The sequence below is a fragment of the Scardinius erythrophthalmus genome, assembly GCF_964197995.2.
Source record: "Scardinius erythrophthalmus genome assembly, chromosome: 21".
Taxonomy (NCBI): domain Eukaryota; kingdom Metazoa; phylum Chordata; class Actinopteri; order Cypriniformes; family Leuciscidae; genus Scardinius; species Scardinius erythrophthalmus.
This window is the reverse complement of record NC_138241.1, coordinates 20,827,315-20,843,589: the sequence shown is the minus strand read 5'-3', so window position 1 is coordinate 20,843,589 and position 16,275 is coordinate 20,827,315.

The window sequence follows — 16,275 nt, the reverse complement described above, 5'->3', positions numbered from 1 at the left end:
GGAAATGTGCGCTTAAGTCAAATATATATATGAAATGATCTGAATTTGTTTATTTCTGTCACTCAAAGCCACTCAAACCAAACATGTGGAGATATACAAAAATCATCTTGCGTAATAAGTTGAGCCATGTTAAATATAGAACGATTTATGGTGAAGATGTTAATTATTTTTTTAAAGAATTTTTTTTTTTGTATAAAATCGACATAAGAACAATGCACATTTAACATTTTAACTATAAATTTAGCATAAAAATACGTAATCCTGAAAAGTCTTGTATGTGCCATATAGTTTTGTTGCTGTAGCATATTAACACCACCTGATGGCAGTATTTCCTGTCACACCAGACATTTCCTTTTGCCAAAACACTGGCCCAAATTCTAGCTTAAATTTGAATATTTACGTGGATAATGCATTTTTAGGCAGTATATATGACAAAACCACAATCAAGGATCAAGTAAAAATATATCCATTACAAATAAATTAACAAATGTATTAGCAAAGGCTCATCTGACCCTTGACAAAAACAAAACTTTACAGACGTTTCCTGTTAATAACTGACCTGAAAAGTATATAACACAGCACTTTTCTGCTGGAATCACCATCTCTTCAAATCATATATGAATCAGTTTTGCACTGTGGGTACTTGTCTGTGATACTGAGGTAAGGTTTCAGTAATTTATTTTAAAATAATAAATGTATTCGCATATTTGGTAAGATTAACAATAGCACTCACTATATCGTTTTATTGTTTTGAAGCTTAAGTAAATGAACAGAACTACTAGTCCTTGTTTAAAAAAAAAAAAAAGAAAAAAAAAAGATAAAAAAATATACAACCCTCCATACAGCCTTAAGGGGCAGCAAAAGACTGTGTTTTGCTCATTTTTGTGTAACCAGGAGTTGTAGGCCGGTAACCAGCTTCTCCTGCAGATCATGGCCTTTAGCGTCAAAGGCTGAAGTTCAATGCATGTTTTTGGATAGAATGCTGAAATCAGTTCTGTTGTTGTAGGCTAGACAAAAAAACAAAAAAACAAAAAAACGTATTGGCCAAAAAAGTTATCTGGCATCTGAATAAGCTGAAAACACTTTTCATTAAAAATTATAGTGCATCAAATATCAATATTTAATGTCTTGAATTGAACTGCCAAAAGACGTGTTAGAATTAAATAAGCCACATTTACAATACTTTATATATACAATATACATTTATAATACTAGACTTAATTTCAACTGTCATTCAATTTCTGTTAGTAACATCCTTGGTAGTTCATTATCTTGTTTTTTTAATTTTTATAAATGCTATAAATTATAGATCCAGACTTTGTTGTAAAGTACACAAAAGCAAGAGACAAGCTCACCTTTAAAAAGCAATTAAATAAATACCAAACTTTATAAAAATAAACCATAATACCACACCGATTGATAGATTTTCAGAGTTTCTTGTTGGTTCTTCCCTTTAGTCACAATAAACTGAAGAACTGGAAAATTAAACTAAACAACTCAAACCAGACAAACTAATTCTGCAGTGTACCGGACAGAAAAGAAAAATATTTTTTATTAAAAAAAAAATCTGTAGTAAACACATACACTTAATTTTTTAAATATATCCACAGTAGACATTTTAGCTTTTGATCAGCAAACTCGATTAAGCAAAGGGGTTTTGAACTGGAGTGGCGTGTGTGGGCTGTACGAAGACAAAAAGAAGGCCCCCGGTTCAAGGCTATCATGTGAATTGTTTTTCATATGAAAAATGCAAGGAGTCAAAAGTTTTGTGATAAGTGACAAAGCAGGCGGTGCCTTGAATTCCACCGTGGGATGCAACACAATTTAATAAAGAAAGAAGGTCTTGAGAGGAAAAGTGTGACGTGAAGGTTAGCCGGAGGTCTCGCGCTAGATGAAAGTGGGAACTCTCTCTCCCACTGCTGTCAGCACTTTTTAATGTGAACTTTGCGATTGATTGGCGGGCCCTGCCAGGTTTCTCTCCGAACTTTCCCCGCCATCCCGTCTCCTATACAGTCATACCCTCAACACTTCAATCCAGTGGCTCACACTTAACCAAATGAACTCACAAACTCTTTATATTCCACAAGAGTTATCTTATTATCATCATTTTACATGATCAAAAACTAAATGTGTTCAACAGTGCCATAATGCAAAAACTTACAATTGGCAGTGTAATGTGAGTGTAAGCAAAGATATTTATCTTTAAAAGTGAAAATTAGAGTAATTAAATAATAAATATAAATTGATATAATACAATTTAATTTATAGAATTTATCATTTAAAACTATATAATATAAATTCCTACAAAATGTATCTGCCACAAGAAGCACAACACTCATAAACGGTGTGTCTAAAATGGCCACTCTTATCTTCTAAGCACTGCATATTACAGGAGTCAAGTTGAGAGCTTTGTCTCTACGGCAATATAGAAAAACCCCTCATGCTCATTTCACATAAAGGTCAGAAATTCAATCACACAACCCCAAAGCATTTCAATAGTAAAGTATGTATGGGTACGGCTAGACTTTTAATGATTTTATGGGTCAAACTAAATCATTTTTCAACAAGCTGTTTGCGGTTATCTATTAACCCAAAAACCCAGGGGAGAGTCGAAGGAATCCAAGATATAAGAGGTAAATCATGAGCCTAATGTGCTAATTTTAAGTGTTTTCTATATATATATATAAAAGACAGTACTACCTTGTACAGTATGTACAAGAGATAAAATAGACATAACAGTTTTAGATCCATTCTGATTTATTAACGTGATCCAGACATTTTTTCCAGGACAGACTCATAATTCAAACCCTATCTGTAGCCTCCAAAGCAATCCTCCATGTAAAGTAAATGCTTTCATAGTTAATGTAGTGAATTGCATCTAGGTTGCTGCTTAAAAAGTGTAAATAACAATCATATTTCAAAATATTCTGGCAAAAGAAAGCGATCCAAAAAAAGAAAATGACTAAAAGTCAGTCACTGTTTCTAGAGCATTATAAATTCAGCCAGAAATGAAATAATGTCAGAAAAGAGCCTGTAAATCTAGCTAAGGAAATAAAACCGAGGGCAAAGGCTCAACTTGACTTGAAACATACAGTATACGGCCTTAATGCACTGTCACAGGTTTCATTAGTCAGTCTGAGCATGATGGTGGCGCTATACATCAGAGAAAGAGAGCCAGAGAGACTTTGCTTTGACTTTTTGCACTTAAGGCCAAAAACAAAGCGGTTTTTCAAAGCCAGAGTGAAAAGTTTCATTCATTTGAACCACCTGAGAAACAAAAAAACACACCGAAAGCAACTAAAGCGAAACTTTCTCTCAGAATAACCCTAATATGTGTTACTGTGGTTGAAATGTTCTACAGATTGCTATATTACGGTAGGCTTACCCTGTTCTGAAGACAGCCAGTCTCCTACCTGCCTGTGTGAATGCAGGGACAATCGGTTTGGTATGTGGAGCAGAGGTGGGTCCAGACATGCACACGTGAACACAAGTACACACATACAAACATAACCCACACACATACGCACACGCGCCACGATCCAGCGGACAGGAGAAGTAAGCAAGCTGGTAGAACTCCTGGGGCTTGTGAATCCAAGCTGAACTTTGGAGCAGCCTCTTAACAGATGGCATGAGTGGGTAAACTCACTGGCTGGTCCCGCACAAGCACCCTGCTTTACAGGGACTGCCGCTTTCTAATCAGATTAAATCTGTTCATTGTTGGGGTCAGTATCTGCTTGAAATCAAACTCCCCGATGCACTGCCGTACTGTACTGTGTTTCAGTATATTACAGGGAATGAATGAAAAGGATTTAACCCCACGGCTACTGTTAGACTCGCTGCTAGAGTCTAAACTGATTTCGAAACGGATACGCTCTTATGGCAACATACAGTCTTGTAGTTAAAACAGTGCTTAAATAACAGTGAGGGTTATAACCCAACCAATGTGTAAGGCAATAGGTGGGATGCAGCCCATTAAAACTTTACATGTCTATTGCGTTTGCGAGCAAAATGAAAGCTGCCGAAACATTAAAATCCTCCAAACATTAAGCCAAAATCACAAAAATTATTTTTATCAGCATATAAAACACCAGAGGGTCTGAAACACCACCAGAAGCAAGATTCAATCAGAATGAAAAGGAGACTTTGTTAGAGGATGAAAAGCAAAAATAACAGCAAGACTTTACAATAGGGTTCTATTTGTTAACATTAGTTAACATGAACTAACGATTAAAAATACTCTTATCTTAGTTAATGTTTTTTTACTAATACCTTATAAAAATCAAAAGTTGTTTCCGTTAATCTCATTTAATGGACCCGAGTTAACATAAATTAACAAAGAACAGTAAATATAAATAAATACTGTAACAAATGTAATGCTCATTGTTAATGTGAATTAATGCATTAACTAACATTGACTAATGGGACATTATTGTAAAGTGTTTACATTCACTAGATTTGTGAGAGTAGTGTCTTATAACTTTAATATTCGTAAAACAATAACTTATAACTTTAATATTTGTCAAAGTGTTTCAGAGAGGGAAAAACCTCTTCATTTATAGATTTGCCTAATGCTGAATGTATTGGAAATGTTTCACATTCTTTATCTACGCTAGGTAAATGCCTACTGTTGGAAACATTTGTCAATGTATACACCTGGCTGCACAGAATAGATGATTAGGAGATGAATGAAAGGAAAATATTGCAAAAAAAAGAAAAAGAAAATGCATTTACAACATAAAAAGTTCGTTTTTACTGAATCTTTCTTTAAAATATTTATACTATTCATGAATAGAAATCACAAAGACACTCTTTCGACAGCATTTTAAATGTAATGCATGTAGAGGGAATAGTTTAGCTGTTCTTAAATATGGAAAAACATTAAATAACATACAAGCATCCACTACATTACATGAGCTTGCCATTTACAATCACTTCTTTTTGTTTGGTAATTGGATAAATGGTCTAATTCTTAGGATAAGGGAAAAAAGAAAAGCAAAATCATTTCACAAATGTAATTGTGCCATGTGTTGGTATGTTTGACCTCAAGGATTAGACAGGAAGTAATAGAAGCAAAATAAGTGTGTTATGCTGTGCATAAATGCATAAAGTCTTTTGCTACAGCACAAACACACCAAAAAGCTTACTTTCTGTCAAAATAGATTGGTGTACAACATTCCATCACATTATACATTTTCAATAATGACCAAATATGCATTAGACTGGGGAAAAAAAAAAAACATTCAGTGGAATCCAAGGCTAAAATTAGGATGCTTTGGGTTGCATAGTAAATACTATGATTAACATATTCCTAATTATTTTTTTCACTTCATCATTACTCGTTGACAATTAACATTTGCCATGACTTGAGGCTGAATTAATCTAAACTTTGATACCCTCATGAAATAGACACTCCATTTTATATTTTGCATAGTGTTCAGGGCACATATCAAATATACAAAACTACTTTTAAATGTTCTAAGGCTATAATTACCGACTTCAATTATAAACCATTGGAAGCAATTTGATTTGATAACTGATTGTTTGTTGAACATGATGGAAAAATAGGGGAAAATGGGAAAAGGAACTCAAAACTAATTAAAACAATTATGAATGTACAATTATGGGTGTGACTTGATGCACGGGTGACGGTAGCTTACAGGAGAGTACACAGAACACAACCCATTTTTTCACCATTTCTGAGAACAAGCGGGTACTCTATACTTTAAACCCAGTCCTGGTGACCTAGATCATGTGCCCAAGATCAGTAACTTCCCAACACAGCGTGACTTTGGACTAACTGTCCTTCTCACAGTTCCCTGAACATGTCACATGACACAAACATGGGATTTTCCACAGAAAAAAAAAAAAAAACTGAGCCAAAACAAACACTTGACCCAAACAAGAACAGGCTACCTTAAAAGTTTTATAATTGAAAGTTATTTAAAAGCAAAAATACAATTTCCTTCTGGCAGTGAATATAGCAAATGGTCCACGCTAGAGACAGTCATCAATTAATCAGAGTTTGTAAAGGAGGGCAGCGATGAGAGAAAAGAAAAGGCATTCCTACACACTGGCCTCAGTGGAAAGCACCGGGCAAACAGCAGAAACTAGCTGCTTGTGAAGGGTAATGGGACATTGAATGCCAGAGGACAAAGGCGGAAGTGGCTTCAGAGAGAAAGATGAAGTAATCTCGGAAACAACTAGACACACTCCACTTGAAATTTTGCCTCAAACAAGATTAAAGTGAAGTTATTCTACACAAGTATGGCAAGGATATCCATCTTCTGCTCAGAGACAAACTAAAAACAACTGAGCAAAATGTGAAAATTTTCATTTTAGGTGTTTTTTTCCATGTTGAAAAATACCCAAAATGGGCAATCATGAAATGTGTGTCATTATAATTGACAATATATCTGTAGCATAAATTTGACAGTACAGTATATGGCACAATACTACACTGTAAAAAATGGTAAATGAAACTAAGATGATTGGAGTGAGTTTTTAAAAGAAAATACTATTTCAGTCTTTTTACTATTTCATGTTTAGTTACTTTATGCTATTTCTGTGTTATTAATTGTGAAATTTATTAGCAATTTTCTAATTGAAAGTTTTTTACACCAATTATTTTCAATGTGTTGTGTGTTCGGTGGTTTGCAGTTTACTAGTAAGTGTCTGTATTTTATATAGTAGCATTCCATGTTGGGTCGTCAAAAAGATTAACAAATAAAATAAATGTATTTTGCTGGATATATATATATTTTTTTTTTTAATCCCACACTTTTTTTTTTTACTCTCAAAATCCTGCGTAGTACTATTTACAGGTAAAAGTACACTGAAGTTTTGCTTTCACTTTTTCACTAAATGAAAAATGCCCAATTTAGAAACTGTGTGAAAGTGAATGTGAATCACAGCGCCCTGTCAAAAGGCATCTGCCCAAGCCATTTAAAAATTCAACACCGTTAAATCCATTAAATGAGGATAACATAGAGTTTTTGTTTCAGACCTGTTGCATAAAGAATCCCCTCCCTGCTGCCTAAAGCCCTACTGAGAGAGACAGCCTTTTAATGAGGGGGGGATAATCCAGCAAAACACCCCCACTAATGAGCTATCATCATGCAAAAATGCCAGCTTGATACACATTAATTGGATTCCCACTTTTTTTAACCAATTAATTGACCTGCATTGTCATGTGGCTTGGCTGCAGTGGGTTCCTAAGAGAGAGAGCCTCTGTTTAGTCTCAGTGACTCCAATGGCTATAGGGCCTTTGAATAGAAGTAGGTTTTAGTGAGATCAGCTCTCTCATTAAAGGCTTATGACATTTGTTTGAGCCAATCCCTTTGTTGGGAAAACAGTTTGTGCTGCTCAGTTAAAGTCTCAGCTGTGGCCGGGGCTGCCTGGGATTGTGATGGTCAGTTTTAGCATCAGCAGGGTCCGCATGGCTGCTCTCAGATCTCTTCACCTGCGGGGAATTCTAGCAGTGAGGCCGGAATAATCCTGTGTACTTGTTGATCAAATGCAATGAGAATGCAGATGGCTTTTAAAATGTTTTAATGTGAAAGAATTAAATAAAAACCTCTTGAAGAACTGTAAAGTATTAAATCTGAGGGAAATACCAAGAGGTACCAGTTGAAAAAGGAAAGGAAACTTGAAAACGAGTTTGGACCATAAAGGCAATCGTGTCCTCCTTCAGCGGCTCTGGGTTATAACCTCTGAAAATAACTTACATACAGTGAATGGAATGCAAAGTGTTTTAGTCAATGATCTCCTCAGGGAAACAATATCCCTCAGACTGCTCCTACTCACCAGTGTAAATGAAACGCCCGTGGATTAAACAGTAACCATGAGTAAATGAGTTCAAAGAGCCCATCATATTTTGAATTTAATATTACTTCCCCAAGGAAATGCTTGAAGCCATGCACAATGAAAATATTTTAACTTGTTTTCAGAAAATAAAACGGATACAAAAATTCAGACGAGACATAGATCCCACTTAAAGGGTTAGTTCACCAAAAAAAAAAAAAAAAAAATGTCTTAAATTACTCATCCTTGTGTTGTTCCAAATCCATAAGACAAATTAACATAATTTAAATTAAATCAGAGAGATTTGAGTTAATGCAAAGTGGTTTAGTCAATTTTTTTTGAAGAGACTCGGTCACTTTAAATGATGAACAGATTGAATTTAGGCTATTATTCACATATAAACATTGATCAGCAAACATGAACAGAAGCTCAACCGTACTTGATGCCAGTGGTGGAGGAAGTACTGAATCTCAGTACTTAAGTAAATGTACAAATAACTAGAGACATATTTACTTTAGTAAAAGTACCACAATGAAAACCCTACTTAAGTAAAAAGTAAAAAGTACCTGATTTAAAATGTACTTTAAGTATTAAAAGTAAAAGTACTTTCATAACAATTTATTCTCTTAATGTCTATATTCTAATAATTAGGGCTGTAACAATATGCAATATGAAACCGAAATCGCGACACTCGGATCCACGAACCTGTGTCGCGGTGTGAGTGTGAGAAGGCAGAATCGCGACACACCCCTTATTTGAAGTTAACATTATACAATACGTAGACCTGGATAAATTCTTTAAAATTGGGCAATCCCAGCGTTATGGACGTGACAAATTGCAGTAAAAACTTGAAATGTAAATTCTCAAATACCAATTGAAACTGTTTATATATCCATACTCCCCATACAGTCCAGACATTAGAAAAATACTAGTCTACAGACACATGCGTTTTATATTTAATATGAGGGAAATCCGTAACGGACGTGACACAAAAAAAATCTTTAACTTATAGGAGGCAAAATATTTTTTAGTAATTCTGTGAATTTCACTGCGCAAACCAAAAGTAATATACCCACCGGATGAAGAAGGGTTGGCTCTCCACAGAACATGAACACCTTCACATTTATGAGGAAAAAACAATGTTACGGACGTGAGCGCTCTGAAAGCGGCACTAAAATACTGCTTTAAAACGTTTACAGAGACCTCAAAAGCCCTTCTTTAAAGTGAATTTCGTTTCGTATTAATTGTATCTTAATTTTAATCAATGTTTCATCAACCAATTGCCTGGATTTAATAAATAAGTAAATATAGCAGAAAATATATCAGGACACTGAGGCGCGGGCGCGTGAACTGGTGAAACTCTGTGTACTTGCCTCACAGAACAATTCAAAACGAAAGAAAACAGACTGTTCTCTGCATGTAATCCGTATGAAATGTGCATTTCTCTCTGGCACGTTCACTGCAAAGATTGCGCGTCAGCATCAATTAAAATGTCTCCTTGTTATATTTTACATATTCATTATCATTACTTTTGCCGGTTCTTTGTGACAGCTTTTAGGTGCTTTATTGGCAGCGCCACAGTTACATGTTACATGAACGCGTCAGCCCCGAAAACATGGAGATTTTTTTTCAATCCCTGTTTTGGCAAGGGGAAAAACTGATCAGAAAGTGTAACGAAAATGTAACGAACCGTTGTAGAAATGTAGTGGAGTAGAAAGTATAATAATTGCTGCAAAAAGTAACGAAGTAAAAGTCAAAAGTATGCACTATTGATTCTACTTAAGTAAAGTACAGATTCGTGAAAAATGTACTTAAGTAAAGTAACGAAGTATTTTTACTTCGTTACATTCCACCACTGCTTGATACTCCGTATCACACTAGAATGAACCTCATTGGTTCTCGCACGTCAAGTAAGCATTCTTGAACTTCCGTTTCCCATAACTGATGTGTGCGTTGATGAATATTTATATGTGAATTAATTAATTGATTAATTAATAATTTGATTAGTTTTACGATCTCTTTATGAACCCTGTGAAGTTCAAAGTGGTAGTTGCATGGGTTGTCAATGGAGGGACAGAAATCTCTTAGATTTCATTAAAATACCTTTATTTGTCTTTCAAAGATGACCCTTACGGGTTTGGAACGACATGAGGATGAGTAAGTTATGACAGAATTTAAATTTTTGGGTGAACTAACCCTTTAAAATGAACTGCCATGCAAATTAAAAAGAAAAAAAATTCTAATTCGGAATTCATATGTAAACTAAGAATTAAAGGAAGGCCACAAGTACACATAACAAGCCCTGGCTTGCAACAAAGCAAAAAAAGCCACTGCCATTCAGTTCACCGGCATGGATGAGGCATCTCCATTAACTGAGGTTGATGACGGCTAATTCTGAGTGCACTGATTTAAGGGGAATTGACCCGAGGTCTCGGGGTCAGGATGTAGTGTCATATTGATCCAGCCCTGATCTGCATGTAAGAGGCTAATATATACGGCTTGGCCACAGTGGCATACTTATAAAGCAAATGCATCCGGGGGTCGAGGGCAATTATCTTTATCAACAGCTTAACACAGCCGAAGCCTACAATGTAAGAAAAAAATAGATGTCCTCTGAGTACTGCTCGCAAGCATCCTACCATCGGCAAGCATCCTAATTCAGTTCAATGATTAAAACCTTAAATAAACAACAGAAAAAAAGAGCAAAAAGCAAAACATTCTATGAAAAACATCAATGCAAGCACATTAGACAACAGCGGCCTTGGGAAAATATACAAGGTATCTGCTCTAATCTATCACTGTGAGAGTGCTGGTAATAGCAGACATTAGTAGAAGATCATTACCCTCCATTGTGCATTCACTTAACTATACTAGACAGAGGTTACAGTGTAAGGTGGGCAAATGGAATGGCAGATGTTGTTTACTGGACCGATGGAATGAGAAGAAATGGAGGAAACACGTCAGTGCTGTAGGATTCAAGGCAGTAGTCATTTGTAAGTTTTACCTTCAAGAATTCAAATGATACTTTAGAATTAGTGGTAGAGTAAAATAAAATGTGTGTTTTGATTTTAAAACATTTGACCAATACAATTTGAATACACACTGTAAAAAAAAAAAGTTGCTGCCGTAAATTTGTAAGCACAATCAACTTGGATGTTTAAGTCATTTCCACTTAAATTACATTAAAGTAACTTAAAAATTGTGTTGAATCTTGTATAACTTGTGTAAAGTTAACTTATTTTGATGAGTTAAAGCAATGTAAAAACACGTTGTCATAACTTATTGATCATGTAATTTTATACAGTGTATGTATCTAAATATCTAATCAACCAATCACATGGCAGCAACTCAATGCATTTAAGCATGTAGACATGGTCAAGACGATCTGCTGAAGTTCAAACTGAGCATCAGAATGGGGAAGAAATGTGATTTAAGTGACTTTGAACGTGGCATGGTTGTTGGTGCTAGACGGGCTGGTCTGAGTATTTCAGAAACTGCTGGTCTACTGGGATTTTCATGCACAACCATCTCTAGGGTTTACAGAGAATGGTCAGAAAAAGAATATCCAGTGAGCAGCAGTTCTTTTGGCTAAAATGCCTTGTTGATGCCAGAGGAGAATAGGAAGACTGGTTGGAGCTGATAGAAAGGCAACAGTAACTCAAATCACCACTCATTACAACCGAGGTCTGCAGAAGAGCATCTCTGAAGAGGTTCAGATGGACTACAGCAGCAGAAGATACACCGGTGCCACTATTGTCAGATAAGAACAGGAAACTGAGGCTACAATTTGCACAGGCTCACCAACATTGGACAATAGAATAGAAAAGGGTAGCCTAGTCTGATGAGTCTTGATTTCTGCTGTGGCATTCAAATGGTAGGGTCAGAATTTGGTGTAAACAATTCGCTTAGATGTACAGCCGACAAATTTGCAGCACCTGTGTGATGCTATCATGTTTATATGGACCAAAATCTCTGAGGAATGTTTCCAGCACTTTGTTGAATCTATGCCACAAAGAATTAAAGCAGTTCTTCTGAAGGCAAAAGGGGTTTCAACCCAGCACTAGCAAGGTGTACCTAATAAAGTGGCCGGTGAGTGTGTGTGTGTGTATTAGCATATCAAAATATATTTTTATATAATAATATATTTCAATATTTTCATTATTAGTAAACATTTTTTTAAATAGATTTTTTTAAAACAATAACTGTTAAATGATACTGTAGTTTTAATTTTTTTTCTTTATGTGAGAGCTTTAGTAGATATTGAGATATATGCAAGTGGTACAGAAAAGGAATCTTGTTCCAAAGCTTGAATGAAATGTGTTCAAACTGAATTCAAGAGAAACCTTATACAACCTCTGTCCTATGCCACTAAAAGGTCACCTCAATATGCCTGTACAAATGAGTTTCTCTGAGTCATTACATTTGCTTTAACTGTGGGTCAGAGGCGAAAAGGTCAAACCTTGAGATGCTTAAGTTTAATTATGACCAACGACTGCACCGCGTTTAATTACTAGACCTATCAGAGAGGACATTAATAAAACTCAAAATGTTAGTATGCTTAATCATTGAGGATTCAATTATTTACATGTGAGTGTCCATTATGTCAGGTGAAAAAAAACGCTAAGGCGTTGAATGTCACATACAAGTAATCAAGCAGAACTTCATTAATACGTATAATGAATTGAGCATGTTTTCTTGTCATCTTTTTGCTACCTTTACTTTTATGCTCTGACAGACACGTTTGGCAGTAATTGTTGTCCAATTTTTCTTGGGGTCATGAATTAATCTACATGTCTTTATGCCTGTCACAAACTAATAAATGCACAACTAACTGACTTTTACAGCTTCCTAGAGAATTAACATGGCAATAACTGCTTTGACATGCTACATATAACTCCATTTTCCCAGATATTTAACAACAATTTTTTTGGAACACAACACAAACTCAGAAAAAAGGATAGAAAAAGGATTTTTTTCAAATATTAGCATCATTTACTAACCCTCATGTCATTCCAAACCTGACTTACTTTTTTCTGTGGAACAAAAAATTGTCTCTTATAAATAATAATAATAATAATAATAATAGTCGTGAGCCTTAACTGAAATAATTGCTCAACAATGAACCTTGTTCAGTTTGGACTTGGAAGTTTACTTACTCTTGGACAATGGCTCTGCCATATAAATGTAAAAATAACTACATTCAGCAATAAGAATGTTAGAAAATTCTATAAAAATCAAAGTAAAACATTCATTTTAATTAGTCGAATTTTACCAACTAATGAGAGAGGTGGCTTAGGGCAGCATTATAAATCCGATTGACTTTCGGTAAAAAAAAGAAAATCTTTGAAGCTGGAGACAGAATCAAAAGGTCTTTGTTCTCCAATGAATGTTATTGTAGTCTAGGAGAAACAAGTGAGATATTAAAGAGTTTTTTTGTTCATTATACTAGCACAGTTTCTGTAGGAAAGACATAATTCTAAAAATGTACTATAAATTGGCAATTCCAAGTAATATTTTCACAAAATACATTCTGTAATTTCACTTAACACATAGCATTGTTTTAAACAAAGCACTGGACTTTGATCTCCAACAATAATGAAGCCTCTTGGCATTTCAGAAGCCTTCGGTCGTAGGCCCACCATAATACAGTAGGGGTCAAAGGTGATGTTCTGCCAATTATCGCTCTCCACATGGTTAAAAAAGCACAGGAACAAACTAGTAACACAGGACCAAATGAAGCCATACATTGCTAGAAAGATGTAGCCATTCACAACTAGCGCTTTGGTGGGCCACATTCACGGTTACACACAAATTCAGTCTTCATATTTCCCACATACACGTCTTGGCTACTGCCACATTGCACTGACTCCTTCAAAACTCTTAGTCTTTGTTGCTGGTGGTTAATGAACAGATTAGTGGTGAGGGGCAGATAGGAGGAGGAGAGGTCAAGACTAAACCCTTTAACAGGAGGGATAATCAGTGACAGGTGGGTCCACACTTCTCCAGCCACCCCTCTCAAATACCCCTCGACCTCTGCATCGACGGCACTGTCACTCTTCACGTCGTGCCTCGGCTAAGAATCAAGGGGAGCTTGAGGAGTTAACATTTTTTTAAGCACTAAATTGGATACTTGTTGGCAATGTGCCTTTCTTTTGTGTGTATTGTCCGGGGCCATATTTACAAAACGGCACGGCTGGATCTTCTGAAGCAGATTGCGCTCAATGGGACTCCCCTGGAAGATTGGAGGAGACACTCGAGAACAGGCACACAATGAGAACCAGGGTGCCAAAGGAACGGGAGGTGGGGCGGGGGTGGCAGAAAGTCCGGCATTTGCGCCCGTTTTCATTCATTTCTTTAATATTCCACCGCAGGTTCTGCTTCAGAGAGATGCCCATTGTGAAGGGCTGAATGGGAGACTTTAGGAGTGTCTCTGCCTCCATTAATTAGGGCTCACTGACGCTTCCGCTCCCTGAGAGTCCGCCTCATTATGATTTCCTCACATTCTTTAACACAACTTAACCCCATTCCTCAGCTCTCACATCAAAGAAGAGAAGAGGGACACACAGTCGCTCACTAGTTTGGCTGCAGTCGCATACTGTGCATGTTTTAGCCTTGGTGACCGGATTATTTGGAGAGAAAACAGGAATACAGTAGGTCACATGAAGTTATACAAAATACAGCTTCTACTTAAAACAGGCCTGTATTCATTCAGTTCTAGAAAAAAAAAAAAAAAAAACACTCCCTTTGTACTTTAATTTTGACTTCCGGCCAAGTTGATGGACAACGGTAAAGTAAATGTTCATAAAATAAATATCAGAAACAAATGTGAGAGATAAATGTAGAGATCTAATTGCAAAAAGAAGCCATGGTGTAAAGTCATTATACGACAATTTCTAACAATATCATAAAAGAAAACAAATTCTGTCCTATTCTACTATGGAGCAGAAAACTACACAATATTTATGCTGCAATTTTGATTCAATATTTAGCTATAAACATTATGTTTTTTTACATTTTAAAAATCAGCAGCCCTGATCAAAATGATTTTTATTATTGACATATATGGAATTGTGCGTTTAATAACACTAAAAACAGCTCATTTAAATTGCAGCTTAAATATTGTGCAATTTATAGATTTTTTTTTTAAGATATCTGATCTGAAAAAAATTCTGAGAATGCCATGAATGACCAATCAGAATCAAGTATTCCAGAGAGCAACATTATAAGAATAAAAATATTTTAATATGGTGTAATATAATTTATGAAATTGCTTCTTTTATATAATAAAATGCTTTTCCATTGCTTTAACCAGTTTCTAGTAAAAATGGTGCAGAATGTGAAATGCCGGTCTTTGCGAGGATGGGCAGAAAGAATCAATGAACGCATTCATGTGATTAATTCTGATTATGTGCTGATCGGCCTGAAATGACCCAGATATCTGGAATATAATTTTTTTTTACCATCCCGAATCTCTCTCTCTCACACACACACACACACACGCACACACGCACACACACACACACACACATACACACACACGCACACACAGAAAGACGTTAACACTCTCTCCGACGGACACTATGAAGAACTGACTGCAAGTTATAATGACAATTCATGACCTCGGGATCACGCAATGACACACCATCTGTATGGTTATTAATGTGACAGTGCAAGTGTCACTTCCCATGGATAGCCCGGTGATACCAGGTTAATTCTGTTTACAAAGGGCTAAATGTTACATTATTTTCAGAGGGGAAAAAATCAATACCTGCCCTTTCTTTTGTTATAACGTCTTTTTGAAAATCGATAAGGCTCACTACAAAGACATTTTTGAGATGCTAGTGGGATACAGGTCATTGAAAATTGAATATATATGTAGAGTGATAAATTTCATCACAGTGAGGTGATGGCATGAAGACATAATCAGCTGAAGTAGCTGAGCTGTGCAGACTAAGCAAGGAAAAAGACTTTGCCAGGACGGGTTTCGTCAAGCGTTTCAAGTTTCAAAGTTGAAAGTTTTTTTTTTTTTTTAAAGCTATGTTTTATGTTTTTAATATTCAGCAACAAGTCACAAATGAGTTTTGAGTGAGGGCAGCAGTTTACTGACAAATAACTCAATGCCATTTGTGCACCACAATGGAAGATAAAATAACATCTAGTAGTGCTTGTCGCTCTCTATGCGGCCATTTTCTTTACAAAAACACTCAGAGCATTGAAGCATTGACCTTAAAGCCAGGCTTCCTTTTGCCAGGGTGCACATAAATGTGCAAACATGACCCGGGGTGTATTTCAGCACTCTACCACAGGCTTCCATTTGCAGTGGAATTCACTTTGCCTCATTAGTTGCACACTTTCTTAGTTTTTAACAATGCCTTTGCTTGAGTCCTCCCAGCAGAAATCTTCTCTCCCATTCTCTGTCGATATTTTGCAGACCCGGGAGCAGTTTGGGAAAGCGAAGGTTTTTCCTCTCCCCCT